We start from the raw sequence: 27,805 nt of genomic DNA, 5'->3' as shown, positions 1-27,805 counted from the left end.
AACTTCAGTTTTTTCATGTTGTGTGATATATAACCATAGATTGTGATGGATGAAATGGAAAGATCACATATTCACATATCATATCGAATAATCCAACATTTTCATCAAATAAAAACATACTTATTTTTCAGAAATTGATTTATGCACGTCACAATTGATGCTTAAAATGAAATGCAAACGTGCATAAAATGGAGGAAAAGAATACGGCTTTGATATGTCACATATCCTCCCTGAGGAGTCACCCAGCCTAGATACATTTGAGTCTCAACGTTTAGATTCACTCATACGATTATTCTTGAAAACCTCAGGTTTTTTTTTTAAAAAGTATGAATTCATTGTAGTTAAACCATTTGATATTAGATTTACATTGAAATAGACGGTAAACGGGCAACAAGCTACGCCGCCACCTCAGATGGAACATGGATAACAAAGTAGTAGTTTTAAAAGAGGAAACATGAACTCCAAATCTGATATATGGCTGAAGCCAAACAAAACTAGCCAGAATCATTGACGACAGAGTGGCAACCATCCTTTGTTTGCCTCATTTCCCTGAGAACTGAACAAATATCATCGTAATGTCCAATGTGCACATGCATAACCACGGACCAAAATCTAACTGAACAAGGTTGAGTACTTGCTAGTCTCAGATTGGGAATGGCCCACTTCACTTTTAAACCAAACTTTGAACCAGAATTATAATTTTACACAATATTCATAATTATAAAGTTGGAGCTTCAAAAGTTGGTTATGTTTTAGATATTAATAATAACATGTTCTAAATCTACTAACACCATTATATTTTAAATATACGTTTACAGTGAATCTACTTAAGAATGGGAAGGGGACTGTCCTCACAGTCAAAACGATGTAGTATCTTTTGGTCTTGGTTAACCGAGTTATAACAAGACGAACCGAACCCACCTTAAAAACCGATTTAACTAAAATGGATAGGATAACATTCTTCAATAATCGAAAATTTCAATTTCAGTTAGGTGGTAGGAGCTCAAACTGAACCAGCCACCAGTGGGTACCGGTACTGAATTTTTTCAGTAACGGTACCGGTACCCACTTTTTGGCATTTTCGATACCGGTAAAATACCGAATTTTACCTTCAAATACCGGTAGCGTACCCGTCTAGTACCGAATATTTCGATACTGGTATTTTCAATACCGGTACCAGTTCGGTACAGTACCAATACCACGCTCATCCCTAGCCAGTACACACTCCTGCCTCTTAACCTTTAAAAAAGTAGAAAAACACTTAAAAATAAGGGAAAATTACAAAACTGGTCATTTAACCGGTATGGGAGACGTCTCCGTCCGGCAATATCTCATGCCACGTCTCCGGCCACGAGTCCATTTTTTGGGTTTCAGTGACGTCTCCCGTGCAAGATGCATCGCTTCAAGGACACGTAATTTTCCCTAAAAATATAATACAAGCAATGTTTTCATAACCAGACCTTAAAAAAAAGTGAATTAAATTAAACAATAAAGAGTATAAAAGAGGCTCAGATCTGTAAAGAATCAGAACAAAGAGGATAAATCCGCCATGGCTGCAACTCTCTCGGCTGAATCAATGGTAGATTTCTACCACAACACAGCCGGAGAATCGCCCCGCCAAGTTACGGAGCATCTCAAACTTTGCTGATTTACTCATACAACAAGAAATTCATCATCACCGCCTCATCTTAGGCTCGTTTATATAGCTTTAAACGATGAAAGTAAGGAACACAGATTAGAGCGCTGCCATTAAACACACGAGAGCACTCGATACTAACTGAAAGTTTCTCAACTGAAATCGAGACTCTGGCCAAATCACAGGAACCAAAACTGTTTTTTTTTTTTTTGAACGGCTTGCTAAAAAAAAGCCTGTCTCGTCCTCTTATATATATATATATATATACAAACACACAGAAAAGGGTTGTCGATTTGAGGGCAAATCGAAAGTCATCGGCGGCGTAGGGCGGCGACCACCCTTCAGAAACCTTCCCTCCGCCGCCTCATTTCTTGGTTGTATTGTTTGCCCCAAACCCTCGTTCTTAGACGAAAGGTGTGTTTTGTAACTGACTTTGTAGAGCAATTTACTGTTTTGACCTTTCTACGTGGGCATGCCTTCATTGGATAAGTTTTTCTTAGGACATATGTAATGGGGCGCGAGGAGATGGCATAGCGCCGATACGGCGCCCACAACACCGCCCCCCGGGGCGCTATGAGAAAAAAAAAAAGAAAGGGCGTGTTTTATTTCGCGGCGCGAGGAGATTGCTTTTTATGTTTTTGACCGTTTGATAACGGTCATAAATTAAAAAAAAAAAAAAATTCAATTTTTTTTATTTTTCACACTATAAAACCTCATATTCTTCCACTTTTTTTACAACTCAAACCTCATACTCATTCTCCATACTCATTCTCCATATATTTTTAAAAAAGCTAGTCTCACTTTATAAAAAATGGGTTCCCCGTCGGAAGAGTCTTTCACCGAAATTTACCGAAGATATTTTTCGCCCGACGAAGACGCGGCCGAGGAAGAAGCGGTTACGAGTGCATGTACTTTTGTGCTACAAACATTTGAGCACATTCGGCCACCACCCCCTCCACGACCCATCTTGCGACGCACCTATATCTTGCGAGATCGTGAAGCCGCGAACGAGCGTTTGATGAAAGACTATTTTGACGCGGCACCGGTTCACGGACCGAATGTTTTTAGACGACGTTTTCGGATGAGCCAAAGGTTATTTTTGCGCATTAACAATGACTTGGAAAATACGTACGATTTCTTTAAGCAAAGAATGGACGCACGAGGATATCTAGGCTTCACCTCAATTCAAAAGGTCACATCCGCCTTACGCGTATTAGCATACGGAAACACGTACGACATCAACGACGAGTATTTGAAGATGGCGGAGAAAACAACCCGAGATACCTTGGAACATTTTTGCTATGGTAATTTTTTAATTGTCTTTTATTTATTTACTTTTATACATTTATTTTTTCGTAACTTTTAAATTATATTTTAGGAATATGCCAGTTATATGGAAAACGTTATTTGAGAAACCCCACTTGGAACGACCTTCAAAAAATATATGAGGTGCATCTAGAAAAGCATGGAATACCCGGCATGATTGGTAGCTTGGATTGTCGTCAATGGCGTTGGTATAATTGTCCAACCGCATGGCGAGGTCAACATACGCGGGGTGATCAAAAAGGGCCAACTTTGGTATTACAAGGTGTTGCGTCATACGACATTTGGGTTTGGTCGGCCTTCTTTGGTGTAGCCGGGTGTTTTAACGATATTAATACGTTAGAGGCTTCACCATTAATCGAGGGCTACATTTCTGGAACTATACCAAAGGCCGGTTTCCATGCAAACGGGAACGATTACGAGCATGGCTACTACTTGGGCGATGGTATCTACCCCGAGTATTCGATTATTGTTAAAACGTTTTCTGAAACTTTCGATGAAAAAAGAAAGTATTTTAAAAAATTACAAGAGTCTTCGAGAAAGGACATCGAGAGGTGTTTTGGGGTTCTACAGCAACGATGGCATTTTATCAGGAATCCTTGTCGCATGTGGCATAAGGATAAAATACGAATGGCCATGTATGCTTGCATCATTTTGCATAATATGATCATTGAGGATGATGGAAAAGCGATATGCCAAAACTATATTCCCGAAGATTTGGTCGAACTACCCCAAGCGACAATGGAAGAGAGACTCGCAAATGCTCAACTACTCCGATCTAGAGAAATACATAACACGTTGAAGGCGGATTTGGTTGAGCATGCTTGGGCGATTCGCCCAATTCGATCAAACAATGATCACGACGAAGATTCCGAGGAAGAAGTGGGGGAGGAATTCGAAGACGGGAACTTTGAAGACGTAGGTTTAGATGCTGGAGAAAACGAAGAGGAAGAAGGAGAGAACGAAGATGACACCGAAGAATAAATTTATTTTTTAGGTGTAATTTTTTTTTTAGTGTAACTTTTTTTTTATTTTTAATGTAGTGTTTTTTATTTAATGAAATGTTTTTTATTTTATAAAACTTATAAATTATTTAAAAAATAGAAAATTAAATTAATTGAGTAATGATTACACAGGGGCTTTATGACTACGGCCCCAAATTGCATAAAGCCCCATAAAGCCCCTTTGCTGACATGGCATGCCACATGGCGCATAACGCCCCTTTGAGGGCTTTATGACTACACATGCCCTTAAAGGCATACTAAATCATTCGATAAGAGTCTTGGGTTGGGTTGCCCGAAATCGAGGAAATGTATCATTCTTTTATAACGATTAGAGTTGGATACATACCTGAGTCATCAAGTCATCAGTTCCGAAGAAAACTCGACCGTCCGAAGACCCGCTGTGATAAAACACGGTTCGGTTCGGTTTCGAACCGACAACCTTTAGAGAGGTCTAGTTCTAAACTTCATTGCCACCTTCAATGTCCATCATAGTGATGCTATTGTGACTTAAAAAAAGAAATTAAGTGACTAACCACTAGATTAATATGTCATAAGTGTAGTTGGTATAGTTATTTAGTGATTTTCATCTCTACATTGTTTTATTCAATAAATCATGTGTCTATTTCAATATGAACTTTTGCTAGGTATCATCAAGTACATAATCTTTCACGATGTCAAAACTAAATCAATAGATTGAAACAAAGTAATATAGTTCTAATAAACTAGAAAATAAATTCTAATCATATATTAAAATACCTAATACAGAGTTAAAATGTTGGCACAACACTTCGATTCATGGATGCCAAGATACAAAGATTATTAAAAATATTATACCACCAAACCAATTTTAGGTCCTATCAAAACTTAATGTTCAATCACAATGTGTTAAAAGAGAAAAGTAGGTAGTGTTTACGAGTTTGTTAATCGTGAATTTGATGTGAATCGAAAAAGAATTATATCAACTCAATTCTAAAATCATGTCAGACATACAACCCTAAAACAATACATGTATTCACACTTTGATACATATACAACCCATCTAACCTAAATTGTTTCTATTTTCTTTTTCTTGTGAAATTACATTTTTACATTCAAAACACACAAATGTATACACAAGTTACATATAAACTACAAACTATGTCACTCTTTTCTTTTTGAACTTTAAAGTATTAAATGAAACATACCCAATCAATTTAAGTAACAACCAGGGGCGGATTTACAGCTAGCTAGGGGTTTTCAGGAACCCGTTCGGTTCGTAATTTATAGTGTTAAATTATATAGAAAATTCCGAAGGAACCCTGTTGGTGCATACATCTGTCGACTTCGTTTTGTATCAAGTCTTAGACTAGATGGTATAGATCAGGGCACGTTGTACGAGAAATTAGCATGTTTTAGTGTTTAAGTAGCTGATTCCGCTCGAACCTGCATATGTAGGTGATTCCGCTCGAAACGGTTTCAAGCAGAATCACTAAGTTCTAATTCCGCTCCAAGTGTAGTTGTGTTATTACGAGCGGAATCAAGGATAGTATAAATAGTCTGCTCCGAGCGAAATCATGTAACTGTTCATGAAAATCATACCGAGGTGCTGCCGGTGTGTTTTGTGATTGTACAAGCTGTAATATCAATCAAATCAGTGATTTAAGTGAACTGCTAGCTGTTTCTACGTCAGTTTCTTGTTTTCCGCACCTGAAACTGATAAAAACTCCTCTGAATGACTCATTCGGGTCAGCAAACGATCCTACAAGTGGCATCAGAGCTCAGGAGGAGGAGTTTTGCCGAAATCAGCTGGAAATATCTGTTTTTCTACACCTTCTTTTCATCAGAACGAGATTTAACGGTTAAAACCTGTTCAATTTTTCACAGACTGTGTATAAGTGCCTATTAACAAATCCCTGAAAGTTTGAGACTAAAATTCGCAGTAAAAAGGACAAAAATGGACCCCCGAACTGATTCCGCTCGAACTGGACCATTTCTGATTTCGCTCGAGAAAGTCTGATGTCGCTCCAAATACCTGCTAATTTCGCTCCAGAGTAACAAACTTGAGATTCCGCTCCAAAGTTATCTGAGTGATTTCGCTCCAGATTGCCAAACTAGTGATTCCGCTTCAACATACCTTTTGATTCCGCTCCAGTTAGCCAAATTCTCAGATTCCGCTCCAAACTCTATTTGGTGATTCCGCTCTAGAAAGACATTGTTGATTTCGCTCCAAATTTCACTTTGTTGATTCCGCTCCAGAGGGGTGTGTAGCTATTCCGCTTGAAAGGTGTCTGTTTTGAAAAACGTGGTAAGTAAACATGGATTCTGAATTTTACAACGCATTTGCAACAACCCCGACTACTCTGGCTGACATTGCTAAGAATATGAATTTAGAAAACGAAACCGAAACAATGCAAAAACCCCCGAAACTTATGGGTATGGAAGAGTATCATGTTTGGAAGAATCGATTTGAGAATTGGGTTCAGGCAAATCATCTAAGAGCATGGGAAAGCATTGAAACAGCATACATTAGACCACAGACGGATATGAATGTTGATAAAATTATCTCAGAATTTTCAGATCAAGAGAGAGAGAGAGTTATAAATGAGAGAAAATGATGATAAGTCTGCTGCAGTAAGCTATCAAAGAGGACATATTCGTTTTACTTCAGCATGATGGAAATGCGTTTTCAATTTGGAAAGCTCTTGAGAAGAAATTTGAGGGAAGTACAGAGATGTTACAGAGCAAAGCTGCATTACTGAAAAAAGAGTTTGAGTTGTTTACTACATGCCCGGTGAAACTACAAAGACTCTCATTGAGAGATACTGTCATTTAGTGCGTACTATGTCCCAGTTGAAGATTACCAAAACCCCAGCAGAGTGGGTTGAAAAGCTTGCTGACGCTTTACCACAAAAGGAATGGGTACATATCTGATGATTCTGAAGAATTCCGGACATTTCAGTAGGTTGCCGATCAGGCAGTTTATCGAAAAACTTGAGGCACAGGATCTTGAACAGCAGAAAATTGCAAGAATGAACAGCTCAAGTCATCAACAAGACATAAAACTGTATTACAAAGGAAATATCCAAACTGCTGAAGCAAGTCCAAAAATACAAACAGCGTTTAGTGCAGGAAATCAATCTGGAACAGGCAATCAAAGTTCAATCAACACTAATGGTTTTTCAAATATGAATCCCCCAAGTGTTCAAAGTGCAAGTGTTAGAAACGGGCATACGATACAGTGCAATGTTGCACTACATCTTCAAAATGGTCAAAACTTTTCTGAAGAAGTGGTGAAAAACCATATGGGATTACTGGTTACTGCATTGGAATCTTATGAAGGTTTGATAGCCGGAAAGATTGGTAATCCAATGCTAACAAAGGAAGATTATGACCAAATAGATGTAGAAGAGTTGGAGCTCATGGACATCAAATGGTGTCTAGCTAGTGTTTTGAGGAGAGCAGGAAAATTTAAAATGATTACAGGAAGAAGTGATTTCTTGGATGCAAATCTTTCTAATTTAGGATTTGATAAATCTAAAGTTGTCTGTTTTCGTTGCAGGGAGAAAGGTCACTTTAAAAGAGAATGCAAAAAATCAAGAGCTTAGTGGAGCAAAGAATCCTTTTGGAAAAGATGATTACTATCGGAAGGCTATATATCAGCAAATCACTCATCAACCACATCAACAAAAGGAATCTCAAACTGCACATGGAAAAATGATCGAGGATGCAAATAAGAAAGCTTACTATGGCATCATTGATCAAGATGATGAGAAATTGGCTGATGGTTTTAGCTGGGACAAGTATATTCCAGCTGATCCTAATGTTAAAGCTTTCATTGCTCAGATTGTTCAAAAACCAGAGTTAATGAAGGAGTGGATGGCTGTGATGTCAGATAATGAAGAGAGTCAAGATGGAAAATCTGTTTCTTCATAAAGCAGTGATGATGATGAAGAGCTTGAACAGATAAATCTTGGAAAACGCATTTATCTTCTGACAGATTTGAATTTTATTTTGCAGATAAATTGAAGAAATTTAAAGAGAGAAAAGCTGCAAAAGAATTGAAGGAAGTCAAAGTGATTGAGAAGATAGTTGAAGTGGAAAAGGTAGTTGAAGTTGAGAAGATTGTGGAGGTAGAAAAGATTGTTGAAATCACGAAACCATGTCTCACATGTTTGGAATCTTGCAAACAGTGTGAAGTAAAAGACGCGAGATTTAGTGAATCAGAAAAGATGAAAGAAAAATTGTTGTTTGATGTGAAGAATTTGAAAGAATCATACGATGTTTTGAACAGAACAGTGAATAGTTTGCAAACGACAAACACTGAAAGAGAAAAAGCGTTGAAAATGTTGAATGCAACGATGATGTGGAAGCAGAAAGAGATAAATTTCTACATTGAAGAATGTGCGAAATGGAAGCAAGAGTTGGATGGTGAAAAAGTTGAAAATGAAAGAATCAGACGTTTGCTGAGAAGTTATACAAGTTCTGATTACTTAATTGATAGAATTTACCCTACTGTTGCAGGTTTCGAGGCGTTTAAAGATGAAGATAAAGACAAGAAGTCAAAGAAGAAAACGGATACTGGTAAGAAACAGAGTGTCTGTTATAACAAGTGTCCGCCTCCGATATTGGAAGGGTACTCGCCTAGGAAACCAAATGAGGAACAAGTAAAAAAGGCAGTCAATATAAAGTTAGAGTCTGAGTTAACCGATGTATTACCCGACAACATTGACATCATATTCACAGCATCCGACACAGATCATGAGTCAGAATTAATAAAAAGAATGGTCGATCAGGTGTTGGATAAGGATGAGGAGTCAGAGTCAAAGTCCGAGTCCGAAAGTTCGTGTTTGTCAGTTGGGAATTCAAGTTCGTCTGTCAGGAGTTCGAAAACGTTGGGAAAACGGGTTTATAGTAAAGAATTTTTGTTGTCAAAGTCTAATTTGAATGACGAAACATTTGAAGTCGCATATACTTTGAATGATTCTGGCAAATTATATTTTGATAAAGATTTTCCAATAAGAAGTGTTAGATTTGAAATGATCGAAAAGGTTTTCAAAATGACAGAAATTAATATTTCTGAAATAAAAGATTTAAATCTTAAAGAAAAACCTAAAAAATATACTTCAAGAGTTCAACAGCGGCTAAACAAGAAAAAAGGTTACAGTTATGGTTCGGATTTTCAAAAGAAACCAAACCATAATGGTAAATTCAAAAAGAAAGGATTAGGTTTTATTCCACCGGAAAATTATAAAAATGAGAAAATTTCTAAAAATATAAAATTTGTTTCAGGACCATCTGCTGAGGAGGAAAAGAAGAGATCATTCTGGAGACAATCAAATCAAGAATTTCTTGCTGAGAAGAAGAAGAATGATGTTCAGAAAAAAGAAACAAGAACCTGTTTTAGATGCAATGAAATTGGTCACATTGCCTGGAACTGTCCCAAAGCAACCAACACAAAACAGGAAGTTTCAGAAAAACTCAAAGAAGTAGTTGTTGATAAAACTGAACTACCAACTGAGAAGTTTAAAGTGTTTAAAAACTCTACATATGAAGTTGGTGAATGTTCGAAAAGATTTTACAGGCGTAGTGTGAAACTTGACAACCAAAAATGGGTTGTTAAGAAATCTGAAGTAAAATCTGGTGATGAATCTGATTCCACAAAATCAGAGAAGCCACAATTTGATGAGAGTGATGAAAACTCAGTTCCTTCAATGGATGATGAGAACTTTCCACCATTGAGGACTGAAAATTTTAAACGAAAAGTTGGAAAGGTTGAGATCTCAAATCAGTTTTATTCTGATAAGGATAATTTCGATGTTGAGAAGGCTTTTAATGGAAATGTAAAGAAAATTTTCGGAAAGATGGTCGATAAGAAGGTTAAAGGGGTTAAAGATTTTTACGCTACAAAGAAAGTAACTTACACCCCAACTAAATCTGAATTGAAATCACCCAAGGCTGGTCAGGCTTGGGTGGACATTTTCTTTGAGTAAACACCTGACTTGCCGGAGATCCCAAGTTTGTAATCGTGGATCAGGAATCGGCATCTTTCTTAAAATCTGTTTGAGTAAAAGAATCTTAAAAGTGTTAAATTTTACAGGTTGTGAATTGCCGGAGCTTCCAGGTTGGTAAGTGTGAAGCAGGAATCGGCATCTTGATTGATAAAATGGTTTGTGTGGATGTTTATTCCTACATGTGGATAAATGTTTTGAATATACTTACAAGTGGTAAGAAGTTGATTCTGATAAAGTGATTAACTCAAGGTCATTAGTTTGAACTTGATGTAATCCTGATACGAATGTTTGAATGGACAAGATGATGAACCAATCCCTACAAGTGGTTTTCTATCAAACCTACAAGTGGTAAAAACAAACTTATTTTCCGGAAAAATCATTTTGATTAAAACAAACTTAAGTGTTTTGAAATCATAATGAGAAAATAGTTTATTGAAAGGGGGAGTTCTGATTGTCTATGCCAAGTGGATGGCGAATTGAGGCGATTTGATATCAGTTGTCAACTTTTCTTGTACAGTTTGTTTTCAATTTTCTTTAATGTGTTTGCATTTTAGGGGGAGTAAGAAATTTCAGAAAATTCAAAAATATTAGAAAATTTGAAAAAGCCAAAAACATGATAAAATTTAAAATGAGTTTTGTTGTATAAAAGAGGAAATGATAGTACATCAGTAGACTGTCACAACATGCTAAAGAATTGGAATATAAAAATGTGATAAACAATCTCACTGTGGATATGCCAGTAGGTTTTTGCACATTTAGTAAATTGTGACGAGATATAAACCTAAAATTCAAACTTGCTTATTTCGTGGGTAACAATTTCTTGGATATATGGGTAACCCCCGAAATCTTGTTTGAAAGATCTCTCTTTCTGAGATACTAGGTCTTTATACTCAGTGATATCTGGGGTATTATTCTGGGACTTCTGCTGAATGGAAGTTCTGACCTATTCCCCGAATATACTTTCCCCAATGCTTTGAAATATAAGCTCGCCCTCAGCAATTTGATGAAACAATAAAATTGATAGTCATTGCTGTTGTAACAAAAGATCCTCTAAAGGGGACACACCAAAAGTCATCTCTTTGCGTATACGGAAGTATCGACCTGAGCTCTCACGGCCCTTCGAAATATAACCCCTTTACAGATATCATCTGTGGTATACACACCTGTAAGACTGAATATTGGGATCTGGATATGGGAGTATATTCAAGTAGTGGGACACGCAAATAAGTTTAAGTGCTTAAAACATTAATATCGTATCTCAGATCAGTTGAAATTTGTGTGAAAAATTAAAGTGGACCAATATACTGACAATCTAGGTGAATTGTTTAGAACTTAAAATGAAATAAAGCTTAACGGTGTTGGTGACTTGTCTCAAAAACTGATATGATTCTCTTACACAAACTCACAAAAATAGTGTCCGTAAATATTTCTTTACTGCATTACATTTCCTTTATTACAAAATCCAAAATGATTTTTAGTGTGTTTTAGCATAAACTTTTGAAAACTCAAAAAGATTTTCGACAACTGGTGTTGGAGAGCTGATTTTCAGAATTCCAAGTGCTAGACATGATGACCATGTGGTGAGGGGGAGTCTATGATTTTACTCTAAAATGTTTAAATCTTAATTTTACAAGTGGTTCATCATGTGTGTATTGAGAGGGAGTCTGAGTGAATGCATGTCTCAATACTTGAAATATGTAAATGTGTAAAATTTACTTTGAGGTAGAAATCGTGCAGGAAGATAGCTAAGCCAGGTTGATCGATCCTGAGAAGCTTATGTGTTAGAGAGCCAGGTTACAATACCTAAGGACTCTGATTGAAGAAAGCCAGGCAATGATCATGGATCTGTGAAAGTCAGACTACGATCCTGAAGCAGATGATGCTGAAGAACTAAAGGAATGCCAGCACATTGTTAGGGGGAGTCTGGTATTGCTGTTAGAGATAGTGAAGCCCAGAGGCTGATCAAGACTGAAGATGCAAAGACTCGACACAGTCAGACTCGTCAACATCTGAGAGGGAGTCTGTTGGTGCATACATCTGTCGACTTCGTCTTGTATCGAGTCTTAGACTAGATGGAATAGATCAGGGCACGTTGTACGAGAAATTAGCATGTTTTATAGTTTAAGTAGCTGATTCCGCTCGAACCTGCATATGTAGGTGATTCCGCCGTGAACGAACGTGACCGAACACACGATAACATACTACTAATGTGATTCCATTGCTGAATTTGACAAGATCGATACAAGAATCACAACTTTACAGCTTTCTCTCTCTACTTTCTCTCTCTAGAAAGTCTTCTCCTCCAAGTCTCCTCCTAAACTCTTTCAAGAACTCTTCCAAAAGTCTTTCAAACACACGAAATATTTGAACCTTTTTGCCCATCCATCTTTGCTCACTTTTCTATACCCCTCATCTAGAAATCCTTGATGCCAATTATTAAATCTTTCGAAATAATAATTCTCCTCTTCATTAAACACCATCTCCATGTTTTGCAAAAATCCGACACGTGTCTACCTTCAAATGGCGGCACCTCCAGTCCACTACACTAATCAATAATTGGGTCTTTTGTGCGGTTTGGGCGGTGGATATACCAAACAATGAGTGGGCCGCAACTAATAAAGAAATTAATGATAGTGGGCTGTAAAAATTTTGCGGTGCAATAATGATTATGGACGGTAAACTTATGGGATTGGTCAATGGGGGCGGCAAGTGATTGGGTAGACAATTGATGATGGGTAGTCACAAATGGGTGGCAACTAAAAAGCTATTGGTTATAGTGGTCGGCATTTATGTGTTGGATTTTTTTTACTGGGTCACATGTATGCAAGTGGCGGCGGGATGCAGTAATTAACAAACAACATCGATTAAAGAGACTAGTGGGGTGCCCGCGCGATGCGGCGGGAGCACAACACTTAGATCAGCGGTGATTTTAGGGATTGCACTGGGCAATTCAAATAGTGAACTAATTTATATCCTTTTGTTTAACTACATTTTTTTTAACTCCGTCGTCTATAAAACTTGAATCCAAGACCTCCCTTCCCAAACCTGAGTATTTAAAGGATTTACCTTTACCAATGGATCACCACCACATTGATGAAACTAATTTATATCCTAACTTAAACTTATGTATCAAGTTTAAAAGGCTTAGTTTTGCTATTCAAAAAGGGGTAGCGGCGCAGCTTGTTGCCCGTTTACCAACTATCTCGATGTAAATTACCTGTTTATTAATAAATCTGTATCAAGAACCGATCAAAAGAAGGTAAAACGTTTCGCTCATAATAGCAAATGTTCAAAATTAACATATTTATTCAACTACGAAACTACACAAGTTATTATCATTAAATAAATCACAATAACATAATATTGATTCGAAATGTTAGAAAATAAGGATGTGGTTCTTGATGCTTATTTAGAAAATTGTGTATAAGCCTATTCCAACCTATTTTAACTCAATACTCAAAATACCAAAATAACTCGTATTAAAAAAAAAACCAAAAACCTGTTGACAGCGGTAAGGTTTTAACTCTCTAGTTTTTAAAATAAGAAGGTACCAAAGAGCTTGTGAAAGATGTCTAGGTGGTTGAGGGTCTAACATTTATGGTGGATAAATATATAGATTTGGATAAATGTGTAGATTTAAGAGGGAGTGAGTTTTTTTTTTTTTTCCGGAAGGCATAACAGTATTATTATTATTAGAAACAAAAGCCAAAGCTTGCTTGCAAGGAGCTAGAAACCTGGCAGAAGAGTATAGAATAAGAGGAAAGATATACAACAACAATATCAACAAAACCTCAACTTAAACAAGGGTTCTTGACCAAATCTTCCCAGCACAGGTACGAATGCTTGGACCTATTCACCACCCAGCTAAACGAACAAGAAATAATCTCGTGCCGAGCGAACTCCTTCCCTCTTTTTAAGTTGCTGAATGTTCTTTGATTTATACCCTTACAAAGAACCATCACGTCAAGTAAATGATCACCAAAATACATTTTCTAGCGGACTGAGTAACCAACTCCTCGGCCACCTCGAATAACTGATCAATGTTGTCCCAACCCGTAAGGTCCCAATCGTACCATAAAGAAACAACTCTCCAGAGGGATTTTGCTTCCTGACAACCAAAAAACACATGTTGCACCGTCTCACGCTCCCCATCACATGACCCGCAATAGTTCGTATCCAACGACACCCCTCTGAACACAAGGTTATGCTTAACCGGGATCCTGTTCTAAATAAACCTTCACACGAAACAGTTTAATTTAATTGGCACCCAATGAATCCAGCCACATATGACATAACTCATTGTCCTTCCCACACAGAGCCGCCTCCAACACATGTCTCACCGACTTCACAGAAAAGGAGCCCTCTCATGTCGCCACCCCACCAAGAGTCCTGGACCGAGTTGAAACTGAAGTGACCCACAACCTCTTCCAGATCAGCGATGTCTTTCCGTCCATTCGTCTTTCCAATTCCAGAATTTGGTGCGGTTTCCATCCCCCACACTCCTTAAAAAGTCCCTATATGTTAAGTAAAAAGTAGTGTTAAAAAATACGACTAACTTTTATTTTAATGTTAGATCGCTAATGATCAAGCGTGTTAAGCGTCGAGAAATTCTGGCCAATGCTATAAACAAACTAAACAAAAAAAAAACAAATAATCCTTCACATTAAATACGACAGAAACCAAAGTTGAAGAACAAATACAATAGTAAAATAGCCAAACCAGAAGCTCCAACTGTGTTCCAGACATCCTAGATCAATTGACACTGAAAAAAAAAATCCAACTGTGACAACAATAACCAGGAAAAGTTACACGCTATGAAACAAGATTCACCTCCTGATCAATATCTGACACACGAATAATTATCCTAATGACATCCTCTCGCTGAGCCATGTTGGTTCGGTTATTCATCGTTCGATTCCCATGGTTAAAGTTACCCTTCTTCTAACCTTCACCATCACAAACTCAACCCAACAATACCAACAAGACAACAACACATAATATATTTAAAATAAAAATAACTATACCCTTTTGATAGAACCACCACCATGTTTAGCCAGCTTGAAGCAGAAAATCATCAATAACAGCGTACAAAAACGGAGCTCCTGCAAACGGTGGCACAACCTGCGGCGCGCAAAAATTGTTGCTGGCGAGTAAAGGTGGAAGAAACTCTTCGACCATAGTACCATGTACTCGTGTATAACATATGTAAAATAAGAATAATATTAAATGGATATCATACATACCCGATTGGTGTAGATGACAATTAGAAGGTACCAACCTTTAATATCCTCCAAAGCCCCACCTACAACATTTTATGGAACAAACGATTAGTAAAGAAGGTCCACATTAATTAATTTTAAATACTTACATTTTATCAACATTTAATAACAACAGTGCAAGAAAATTTACTTGTAAACATGACCCTTTGAGTCCACAGCAACTGAGCACAACCATATTAGATACAGAAAAATCAAAACATAGATAATTAAAAATGATACAAAAAGATTAATATAAAAACCTGTACGATTTGATCCATAAGCCACGCTTACTATCGTTTCGTTAGCAAGAGAAGCTATTGCGGTGGTACATTCGTACAAGTATGTGAAAATGTTTTGCCGGAATCTTCATCGGAACCCTAGCCGCCTTCGCCGGAGGAAGGGGCTAGGTCTTCAACAACCCATTTCCACCGTCATTTTACCTACTTTACCCGTCCCCTTTCAAGTCCAACCCTCTGTCATCGTTTCGTTGCTGTAAACAACCTCATTTAGTCGCCAAAAATCATTGTTGCCTTAAACCACCGTTTTCACTGTCGAATGGTCGTTATCACCATACAATTTCTATCACCACCGTATGGAAGGTTGTAACGAATCATTACCACCGTCACTCGACTGCTCAATCCGCATTCACCGTGCCGGAGTATGGCTGGCGTCGTTGTAGCACCGTCGTTGCCACCCTCGGATTTCTCTCTATCTCACTCTTGCGTTCTCTCCTTTTTTTTTCTCTCTCTATCTCGTGCAGATGGTGAGAGACTGAGAGAAAGAGAGAGCGTAATAAAGCATAGATTTAGGCTTAAATTTCTAAACCTTTTTTCAAAATTTAAAAGTCACGAAGATGGAGCCAATGTGATTTCTGGATAGGACATGATAGCTATAATGTGTTGTACCTTATGCATTAAAATTTGATAAAAGTTTGAGTTATTAAAATTTAATTAAAATAAGAGAACTAAAATGTAATTAGTAGTTAAACATTTTGTAGCTATCAAACATTCTCTAAGTATCTTGGGCTTTAATCACTTGTACACTAACACATCATCTATTTGTACATTTTACTCTACACTACTGACCAAGACAATTATCGAAACGTCAACAAAAATGAGTAGTTCGTCATAGTACTTTTGGATTTTTTTAAAACATTATTATTTATAAGATATGACAAGAACATGTAAAAGAATTATAAGTTTGTTGTGGAGGGAGAAAAGTCTAACTAATTATCTATAATTTTGTTAGAACCTTAGGGATTTAAGTGTAATATGTTTAGGGGCTAAAAATAAATATCGTTTAAAAGACCAAACTACCCTCATTTTAAGGGTCTTTCTATAAATAAAGGGGGGAAAAGTTCTTATTTTTTAGGTATCTTAAAATGCCCTTGCCTCATGCATTATAATATAGTATAGATAGTGTAATGTGGCGGTGCACAAGAAATAAGATGCACTACAATAGTGGGGATTGGACCGACTACAATAGTGGGGCGGTGCAAAGAGTATTTGACTAACACAAAAAGCGACCCATGATTGTGGTCATAAAAGCGATTCACAAGATTGTCTATATAAACGAGCTGTCTCAAGAGCGGACCATACTGTTACCCAATGAGCGATTCAAGGACGTTCCTATGAGCGGTTCATAAGCCGTCTTATCAGCGGTTCAACATCACCTGATTACGAGCGATCCTAAGTGAAAGTTTGGAGCGGTTCATGCAAAGTATTTTTGAGCGGTTCATGACAGTAATTTCGAGCGGTTCCAGACGTGATGTCAGCAAACACGAACCGCTTGTTAAGCAAAAATTTAATTTTAACCAAATTTAAGCCGAATTAACGTCTGAAAATTTCCAGGTTTTGTTAAGTCATGATTACGCATACAATATGTAAATTTGAAGCGATTTCGACCGTAAAAAGTTTCGTTTTTCGAAAAAGAAAGGTGTAGAAGCAGAAAGATGATGAGAAACGAGCTGTATATGCGAGACCTCCTCCTCCTTGGCTCTGATACCAATTGTAGGATCGGACTTCGACCTAAATGAGTCGTTCGGAAGAGCTCAAATCTGTTTCAGCGGCGGAAACAAAGAAACGGACGTATACACAGCTTGTTTCACACTTTAATCCTCTTGTATATTAATATTACAGCGTTTACAATAAGAGGGAATACCGGCAGCACCTCGGTATCAGTTCTGAACAACTGTTACAAATGGAATCACAAACAACCTATATATACTATTTGTGAACCGCTCCAAAGACAGTCCCTAAAAGCGGTTCAGCACCTGACACAAAAGCGGTTCCCACATGTCCTTCAAGCGGTTCAGCTCAAACATGTTGTCATAAAGGCGATCCAGCTTCTGTCGTAAAGGCGGTTCCCACTTGACGTAAAAACGGTCCTCATCATCTAAAACTTCCTGTTAACTTTTGACTTCACATAATCTTTTTTCATTGGCACCATAATTGGTATAACCTCATTGGACCATATGTTGGTCCAATCAACATAAAGATGGCAACATGTTTTGTCATTATGTGAATGCATATTTCTTGTGACATTTGAGATTAATCGGCCAATAATATTTTTGTGAAATCATGACATCACTTGTGATGTCACTTGGGTGATGTCACTCGATGTCATGCCTGATCAGATCCGCTCCGTAACCGAGACTCGACATTAGACTTAGTCGACAGATGACTGCACCAACAATTGGATCCGGCACTGAAGGACTTCAAGAAGTGGCTTATTTATTTTAATTAAATCAACTTAAGAAATATTGTTTTTGGGTTTATCCCGTATTAAAAGCTACCTTTGTAAAACATGGAATTTATTCCATCTATTTAAAATCCGGTGTTTTTAAACTCTGATATTTTTCCTAACTCACGGTCCTGATGAAATTTCCGCTGCAATGTTTTTCAAAAATAATCACCGGTACCACTGGACTGCTCACGGCACCCGATTCCGTCCAGGGTGGGTCGGGGGTCGTGACAGTAGAAGGTGGTATCAGAGCTAAGCCACTACTTTAAGCCTATAAGTGTTGTGATAATAATACTTACGCTTAAATAAAAGAGTTAGGAGACTGCTATTAACCGGTAGCACATCTGATAGCATTTAGACTTGAACATAAGAAAAGATGCCTTAGTATAAGCTAAGCCACTTGTTTAAGCAATTAGGTATTGTAATAATACCTAAGTTTAAACAGAGAGTTAGGAACTTAATATTATAGCACTCAGGATGATATTTAGACTTGAACTTAAGAATTTTGCCTTAATATAAACTCCAAAATAAATTACTTATATAAGTATAATGTAATGGATATTGGTATGCCATAAGAATGACGATTAGCAGGCAATAGCACTTAATTGCTATTATTTCTTATTGATATTACTTGGTCTAGAATAAGAAATGTTATGGGAATATAAATTTCCTTGCTTCTGGATAAAAGCCCTAATAGAAGAGGCACCTTTAAAATCTTGAAAAGATACTATTTATGGGAAAATAGAAAATTTTCTCTGGCAAAACTGGGTATAGAGTAGCAGACTCTCCAGTTTGTCCGAATATACTTAGATTACCTCTCCGGCGAGTACCGGGTAAGACGGGGTATATGATATGTCAAACGAGTGACAAGATTTCCCTAAATAATATCTTGACCAGATTTCTGACTGGTCCTTGGAAATATGAATCTGATAAATACATTGACTTTATAAAGGATATGTATATTACCGCATGTGAAATATGTGATTATATAGATATGTATATCTATAACGAAATCAACTATAAGGATTGACAATTTAGAATAAAACACAAGCATATGTGTCTAGATTTTTATCAGGAATCTCTTTTCCAATATCAAACATTATTTCGTTTTATCATCTACCTCGTAACTCGAGCGACAATAATAATAAATGGAAAACCCATTAGGTTGGGACACCATCAAAAATATAAGAATTACCAATGCGTTACCATAAATTATTAACGCCATAATTATGAACGCAAATAAGAAGCATGTAAAATTTTGTTGGTGCACAAGAAAACACATGAAACTTAAATTATATGTCCACAGACGTTGAAGTTTAGCACACACGACTTTCCAAGGCAAGACCTTCGGAAAATATAAATTGGGCACAATAACACCAATACTAATTCCATCAGTAGAAGAACTACTAATCAATAAGAAGTACTTTGCCACACGATCCTACAAACGATCTAAATATTGCTAAGGTACGTTGTAACAAGATTTCACAATTATCGGTGCACAGTCTAATCAGAGTCATAATTATTAGTACTACAAAAGAAGTCATATACCTTTGCAAATCCCCTATTTCATTTCATTTCATTCGACATTCTTGGTAATGTCACTTAACAACAGTTATCCCACAAGATTCCAGATAAAGTTTTTATATTTCCTTTCGTTGAAATTCTGACTTCTGCATATAATAAGTTGACTTTCGTATTTCTACTTCTTCTAAAAAGAATCATTATACCATGAAAATTTCCTTCATAGCAACAAATATTGATCCATTTCATTTCTTGGTAAATCTACACGTTACACATGCATTGTTCATTGCGCATGTGGTTCATTTAAGTTATAAAGACCATAAAAAGGGCATCATTCCAAATTAGTTGTTCTATCAAAAGTTCAAATATCATTTCACTATACTTGATCTTTGCATTGTAAACCGCATTCTTGCAAAAACGATCATTCTTTGAAAATGAATCAATGAAATTCCTGAAAACTCGCTTTTCTTTTGAAAAATATACATGGTTTTTGTTGTGACCATGTCTAAACTTACTTATTTAAAAATCATTTTGTATAAACCCAGTTCAATTATTTTGAACTTGCTTGCATCACATATTCATTTCAAAATCACATATGATGGATTGAAGCTATCCTATTTCAAAATAGTCCCAACAAGCAATTCAATTATTTTGCTTGGCCTTCGACTTCACTGAATTATTTCTTGGAACACGATCCCCTTAGGGTAACATTTTCAAACCTGAAGATTTTGCTAATCTCGCTTTATACAGATTTAATTATTCATACCGAATTCGCTTCATTAGTTATTCATATTCAAGCAATCTTAACACAAATCGTGTGCTAAGATAATAACACACAAATTCTTGTTATATTCCAGTGTATCTCTTAAATGATTCTTACATCATCCATCAAGCGTTTCGCAATCTTTATTGCTTTATCATCTTAAACTGAAAAACACTATTCAATTATTTCGTTTTTCAAATCCTACTAGATTGTTTAAAACAAACATTCAGCTTTATTTTTCCTTCAGTTCTAAGCATGATAAACTCATTCAATCATTTTTCAACATCATGAGACAAGTATTTTCTTTAGTTCGAAACTTGAGCTAATTTCTTTTCATATCTATGTACAGATTTATTAAATTTTGTTAACTCATTATCTTAAAACAATCCTAATATATGTTAAGATAAAAGTACACAAATTCATATCCCATTCCGTGTACATCTAAAAGTGTCTTTTATTGTTGATCGAAAATTTCATGCTATTCATTTGATCCTTCATCATCAGTTGAAAATCCTATAATATTTACTTAAAATTTAAATATAAATTTAATTGATTATGTATGGAAACTTACATAAATTATAATATAGTATTACTATACCTAAAAATTTTGTTCAATCATTAAGATAAAAAAAAAATTATATTTCAGCAATACTATCGTCTAAAATTTTATTGGTAATTAATATTAGTAATAATATATGAATAACAGTAGTATCATTTTTAAGTATTCAGGTCATTGTCAGGAACAGGTATTGGATAGCCTAGCCTTAGTTAGGCATGGACTGGCCACCTATGCTTAAACAAGGCAGCACTAACTAATACCCACCATGATAATGACTAGATAATTAAGTCATCATACTTATTTTAATTATATATAAAAATATTTTACTTTGTACTGAAAAGAGAAGACATATTTTTATAGAATAATATAAGAATTAGAGGGACAATTAAAACTATATAAATAATAGTCTATCACATGTTTTGTGGTAACTATGTATAATAACGCTCTGGCAAGAAAATAACTATATAAGAATAATATGGTAGTCATCAACTATGTTGGGTTAAGGGAACATGGTAATATAGTCCCCGTTTTCACTTATTTACAACATTTGTAAATACATTCACAACGTTATATGATTTCAAAATGAAAATAAATAATCACATTAAATCAACCCATTAAGTGTTATATATTTACAAAATATTTTACAAATACTTTTATACAATAAATATTTTACCCCTTTTATTTATAACTTTCATTTAACATTATAAATAATAGTGGTTCTTTTACAAAATCATAATACTAAAATATTTTGTAAATGTAATAACTTCACCTTGGTATTTTGTAATCTATATTACATAATAAATATAAGTTATTTTACATAGTATAATAAAATACTAAAATAATATTTATTTGAAAGTGGTAACCATTTACATATAGTAAAAATGTAAAACAAATAATATATATTATATTTGCTTTCCAAATATACTATAATGGTTAGTCATGCCAAAACAACTTGCAACTCCAAACAATGATACACTAACTCTATTGTCTCTTGGCGTATCTTTGCAATTCACTCATCTCAAACACTTTGATTTTCTCATATCATAATTTATTATTTGACAAATCATTTTCATGCTTTTATTTCATTTTGAAACTGTCAATTTCTAAGTCTTCCTTAGTTTCCAATCAAAATAAGCTTTCTTTTGACAAAGAATTTTATTAATTCTAAAAGTCCTTCACATTCATTTTAAAAATCTATTGATCATATTTCTTTTTGCTTAACCCTAGTCATTTTGGAAATTATATCATTCCATCTCATTCGTTTGTCATCAGTTTCTTGAACTAATTCAGTTGAACCATTGAATCCTACTTATGGTACAACTCGTATTCACAAACTTTGATACTTTAAATTCTGTGACATTAATATTAAATAATGTTTTTATTGACTAAAATATGACATAAGTCTAAAAGAAATATCGTAACCCAAATCTCGAGGACGAGATTTAAAACAAGGTGGGGAGGATGTAACATACCAATTTTTATCATATAAATTTTGGTTAAAATTATTAACCACTAGCAACTAGTAACTAGTTTATTTTTAAATATAAATATTCAACCCAAATAATTTTAAACACTATTTTCTATATATAGTTGATTGAAATATTATAACTAATTGTCCTGTATATGGGTGACCTTTCTAAATAAAATAAAAGTATATAAACTTATTAGACGGGTAGATTTCGGGTAAGTCAAATGTTAAAAATATGAAGTTTTCTAGACGGGCCTAGGAACAATATAATAATTAAATTATAAAATACATGGTATTTTGAACCTACTCTATTTTTAATGAAACTTAGACCCAATTGTAGACAAAAATATACTCGTTCTAAAGACATATTCGTTATTGTGTAAATATCATATTTTAAAGATTATACACGCTAAATAAGTAAAGCAGCTGAATTAATTATAATAATAACTTAACAAAATTTTTATTTATTTAATTATAATAGCTTATTTGTAATACTTATCCTTAGCTTTTAGGATGTAATATATAATTATTTAATACATTTATTTTAACATGTATTGTTAACTTAGTAATTATTTATTTCTTATATATGTTTATGGATAAACATACATGACTAGTCATACCAGTCATAAAACACAAAGCATGAGAATTGAAGAAACAGTGATCTAATTAGAGAGTTAATTAGATTGGTTTATGTTCCTTTCATGTTGGTTAATCTTCTTAAAGATATTTAAGCTCCGACTTGGTAATCTAACCTGCAAAACAGAACACCGTTACTCGTTAAGAGGGGAATGTGGGGGTTTCCCTCTTAACCAGGCTCCGGCGTGAGAATAAGCGACTGCTTTGAGAGTAATTAAGTGTAAAGAGTGAGAGCCAAGAGAATAGAATGTTTAACCTGTGAAGTAAGGTCTCTATTTATAGCCGGAGAGGTGTGAGGGGTTATGGGCTGATGGGCCTTGGGCCAGAAGCGGACAACAAAACGGATATGCTCTTTGTCTCACTGGCGTCGACCGCTTAGTGGCTTCTAGATGCTCGTTGGTGCTGGCGCACCTTGATTGGAGCCACGTGTCATTGTTGTCGGCCTTGTTGTCCTTCTGTCATCAGCAGACGAGTGGAGATCGTGGGACAGTTGTCTCTGTCCTCTGATTGGTGCCATGTAGGCGTCCTTGTGTACTTCTCGTCAGGCGATCGTGGCGCACGATTGACCAGAGCCTGCTAGACGCTCATTGGGTCCTTTTACTGCCACTTGTACCTTGTGTACCCCTGTAGGTAGCCGCGCGCTTCCCTACCGAGTGGCTCATTTCTTCCATTGTTTTATGTTAAGTGCTGATATCTGGGTTTGTTGTGTGCATTCCCTCGCGCGGGATAATCGTAGAGCGATGTAGGCCGCGCAAGGTTGTTGTTAACACCATGTTGTGTTAAGGAGTATGGTCTCACGCGCAACCTGATCTGAGGTTTGCGCGACTTTTTGGGACCATACCCCTTCAAGTCCCCCCAGTCCAGTGCTGCACCATGCGCAACGCGAGTGGTTGGAGCTCTGGACTTAATAAAAAATAAGAGAAGGGGAAATGGTTCTTTTGATCCTGACTTGTATGGCGGACGTTGAAAACTGTTGTTTTCAATGCGCAGGTACTAGGCAGGTGTCGAGTGATTTCTTGTTTGGCCTTTTAGGCGCGCGAGGTTATAGTAGTTTACGTATATCTGGCGCGACTCATGTGACTTCTACATGAAGTTACTTGCACGTTTTATGGCGGGAAACTTCGAAATTTGAACTTCTGACAGGTTGGTGAGATAAGTCGCTGAGGGCCACGTTTGAGTTGACCCCTGGCACGGGTGTCATCATGCCGCCTGCGGCGGTTGCACTTCATGTCAGGAGAGTGAGGCCCACGCGCGCGTGGTAACCGTCAGCCCTGGTTTTCCGCTTGACGTGGCAACCTCCCGTTGGTTAGCCTAGGGCGAACGTGGCACGGTTACCCATCGCATTAAATGCGATGGGTATATATATCCGAAGAGAAGGTGAGAGATTCTCACTTCTCTTCGTTGCTTCTCCACTTTTCTCTCAAAACTCTTTGAATCTTCAAAGTGTTCTTCGTCTTCTTCAAGATTTCTTCAAATCTTCAAATTTTCTTCAAGCCTTTTTTCCAGATCTTCTTAAAAACATGAGTGAAGAACACCAAGGGGCTCCTGTTAATGAGGAGGGGCCGGTTCCTGTCCTTAGATGGGACTTAGGTCTATTCGAACAGATTGTTCGTAGTTTCAGATTCCCACCGGAGTGGGATGCCCGGTATCCGGCTCAGGGCCAGACCGCGGCTGATGCACCACCCGGTTATATCACCCTTTATGAAGACTTTTTTCTTCAAGGGAACTTCCGACTGCCGGCGACCAATTTTCTGGGTAGTATTCTTTCTTACTATAACTTCCATATATCCCAGATGAGCCCACCCGGGATGGTGAGGGTGCGGCACTTCGAATTCCTGTGCCGGTCTCATGGCATTGAACCATCGGTAGATAAGTTTCGTGCTTTCTACCAGTTGCAGAGAACGATGGGGTTCTTCTCATTTGCGAGCCGAGGTGCGGCGAAGAAGATTCTGCTGAATCCTCCTAAGAGTTTCCACGATTGGAAACCCAAGTTCTTCTTCATCAGGGAAGAAGTTTTGCCAATCGCTATGCCTTTTAGGGAATGGACTGAGGTCATACCCAAGGAAGATCTCCCGATCCCGAAGACTGCTCGGTGGTACCAGCAGCTAACCCCAACCCCTAACCGGGTGTTTGGGGAAAGTGTTTTGGTTGCTGCTAAGATGAGTGACCAGTGGTCACCTAGCAGCAAGGAGGTTCCGGTCTTGAAGATCGGTGATCAAGGTTAGACTTTTCTTTGTTCCTTTTCTAAGTGTATTCGCTTTACCTTGTTACTTACTTATATTTTTGTGTGTAGAAGCGCAACTCTATCAAGCTGCCTTCTCCACGTTTGGTGGCTCCATGGGCGTTCGCTCAGTGCGCGATGATGAAGAAAGCTGGTATGACCAGATTAAAGGAAACTTCATGTTTCCAGCTGCTGATGCTTTCGCTTCGCCGCCAACCGCTACTGAAGGTGCGCAATACCCTAAACCTCGTCCACTGCGCTCTGTGACTCTCGCTGGGAAAGAAACTTTCTATCTTTCCAGCGAGGAGTCAGTAGGTTCTTCCAACGGCGAGCTAAGCTCTTGGTCTGAAATCTTTGCAGGTGTGTTGCGCGACTTGGGGATTGACCCCGAGGAGAAGAAGAAAAAACCGGTGAAGAAGAAGAAGAAGGTGGAGCCTGAGGTGACCAGTAAGGGCACCGGCCCTAGTCGCGCAACATCTGCTGCTGTCAAAGGTACTCTTCGCCTTCGTCAACGTGATTTAGGCGACTATGTGATAATCAGTGACTCATATGAAGGTTTATCACATGCAGCTAAGGGGAAAACTGGTGCTGGTGGGTCGAAGAGTTCTGGGAGCGCGGGTTCTCGCAACCCTGAAGCTGGCGCGACTCCGTCTTTCCCGGAGGATGAAGAAGTAGAAGAGGAAGATGCTGGTGCCCAGCTTATTGGGCGGAAGAGGGGTAGGAGCGAAGCCACGACTGGTGTGGCTTCCGCCCCTACATCTGCTGTGATTCCCGTGGTTGGGAAAACGAGCAAGCTGCGCTCGTTATACAAATTTTCTCCTGGTAAGTTCTTCGCTTCTCTTCTTAATACTTTTCTCTTTACTCAAAATGCACTTGCTTTATTTTTCAGAAATCAAGAAGAAGACCCCTGAGAAGGGTGTCACGTTTAGTGAGGTTGGGGTAAAGAGGCCCAAGATTACCGTCAAGTCCACTGACACTGCTGCTCAGGATGCCGCGAAGGCTGCTGAGGCGCAGCGAAAGGTGGAGGAGGATCGGAAGAGAGAGGAGGAGAAGAAGAGAGTTGCGGAAGAGAAGAGAAAGAAAGAAGAAGAGAGGAAGAAGATAGAGGAGGAGAGAAAGAGAAAGGAGGAGGAGAGGAAAAGAAAGGAGGAGGAGGAGAGGTTGGCTGAAGTGGCGAGGAAGCAGGCCTTGGAGAAGGAGCTAGCGGCGAAAAAGGCTATGGATCAGCCTCTTAAATCTCCAGGTCCTGAGGTCACCAAACCAACCAACACCGGTCCTGTTATTACTTCCAAGGGTTCCAGCCGTTTCTCCTCAAGCGGCGCGAGCTCTGGTGGAGCTGGGGGTTATAACCCCAATGTGATAGGTGCGAAGGACACCGTTGGGGATATTTACTACAAGACTTACACTGAAGAAGAGCGTGGAGACGCTCCTCATCAAGCCCCCTGGAGTTTAAAACAGAAAGATACTTTCATCGAGTTCAGCCCTGCGCGCGAGTGGTTCCTGAACTCCTTTCCGCCTGCTGAAGTCCATCGGCAAAGGGCGAAACCTCACGAAATGTTGTATCGTACTTATATCCTTGGTGAGGCCAACGCTCGTGCTGCCAACCATCAAATAGTTCGCGAATGGCGAACGATGGTTAGGGAGCGCGCCGACTGGGAGGCTTATCGCGAGCGTATGCTGAAACGTATTGCTGAATTCGAAAAATCTAAAACCGCGTTTGGTGAGGAGAGAGCCAAGTTTGAGGCTGACAAGAAGGCTGAAGAGTGGGGCCGCGAGGGGCTGCAGAAAAAACTCTACAATGTTGAGGAGCAACTGGCCAAGGAGAAGGCCGAGTTTAAGCGTATATGCGCCCAAGACAACGATCGTGCTTATGCGCTACGACAGAAGATCGTTGATCTTGAGGCTAAAGTTGCGGACTTGACCTCAAAGGTGGAGGAAGCGCAGGGTGAAAGAGCTGCCAAGCAGCAGATGGAGGTTAGTTCTACTGACTTTCGCTCTTCCCTTTTTTGTTTATGAAATTTCTTTAAGTCAATTCTCAAGGCGTTTGCCAATTTTTAGGTTGAGCTGACTGGAGCCAAGGTGCAATTGTCCAACAAAGACAAGGATCTCCAAGCCAAGGACGTTGAGATTGCGGAACTCAGACGTCGCTTGAATGAGCAGATCGACAGATGCGAGTCTTTGGAGATTGACCTTGAGGCTGAGAAGGTCAAGGCCGCTGATGCTGAGGAGGCGCGTGCTGTCAGCACTGCTGCGCTTAATGTGGCCCAGACAAACTACTCCGAGGCCCAAGGCATCGTTGATACGCTTGTCTCAGAGGCTGAATGGATGCGCACTCGAGGAGTAGTGTTGGTAAGTGCCTTTGACTTATGTTTTTTCTTGTTGAGAGTTTTATCTTTAATGCTTTTTGTTTTTTGTGAAGGTTGCCAACTCCATCCTGAATGCGAGCGAGCTAGACCGCGCCGTAGCGGCTCTGACAGATGCGGCGCGTGCGGTGGGTCATCGGGGAGGCTACCTGGAGTGTGCCGATCACGTTGAGCAGATGCTTGGGCAGGAATTTGACATAAGTCATTGCTCAGTGACGGAACATGCTGATGCTGCATTGGCGAGTGCTGAAAACTCCTATGACAACCTTTCCTTGCCTATCATGGAGTTGGTTGTTGAATCGTTGAAGAAAGACGACTGGT

The 27,805-nt window shown here is 38.0% G+C and overlaps 1 long non-coding RNA gene across 1 annotated transcript; it reads right to left on the bottom strand.

Moving 5' to 3' along the window:
• Positions 1-13,603: 13,603 nt before the first annotated feature.
• On the bottom strand, positions 13,604-16,011 carry LOC110939913. Its single transcript, XR_002592595.2, has 4 exons — positions 15,472-16,011; positions 15,363-15,393; positions 14,784-15,255; positions 13,604-14,715 (listed from the first exon to the last, which is right to left on the bottom strand). It is a non-coding gene; the product is annotated as an uncharacterized LOC110939913 (long non-coding RNA).
• Between the last annotated feature and the right edge of the window lie 11,794 nt (positions 16,012-27,805).

Source organism: Helianthus annuus, chromosome 5 (genome assembly GCF_002127325.2).
Source record: "Helianthus annuus cultivar XRQ/B chromosome 5, HanXRQr2.0-SUNRISE, whole genome shotgun sequence".
NCBI classification, from domain to species: Eukaryota; Viridiplantae; Streptophyta; class Magnoliopsida; order Asterales; family Asteraceae; genus Helianthus; species Helianthus annuus.
Note: the sequence above shows the minus strand (reverse complement) of the source record. Positions and strands in the feature narration are given on the sequence as shown.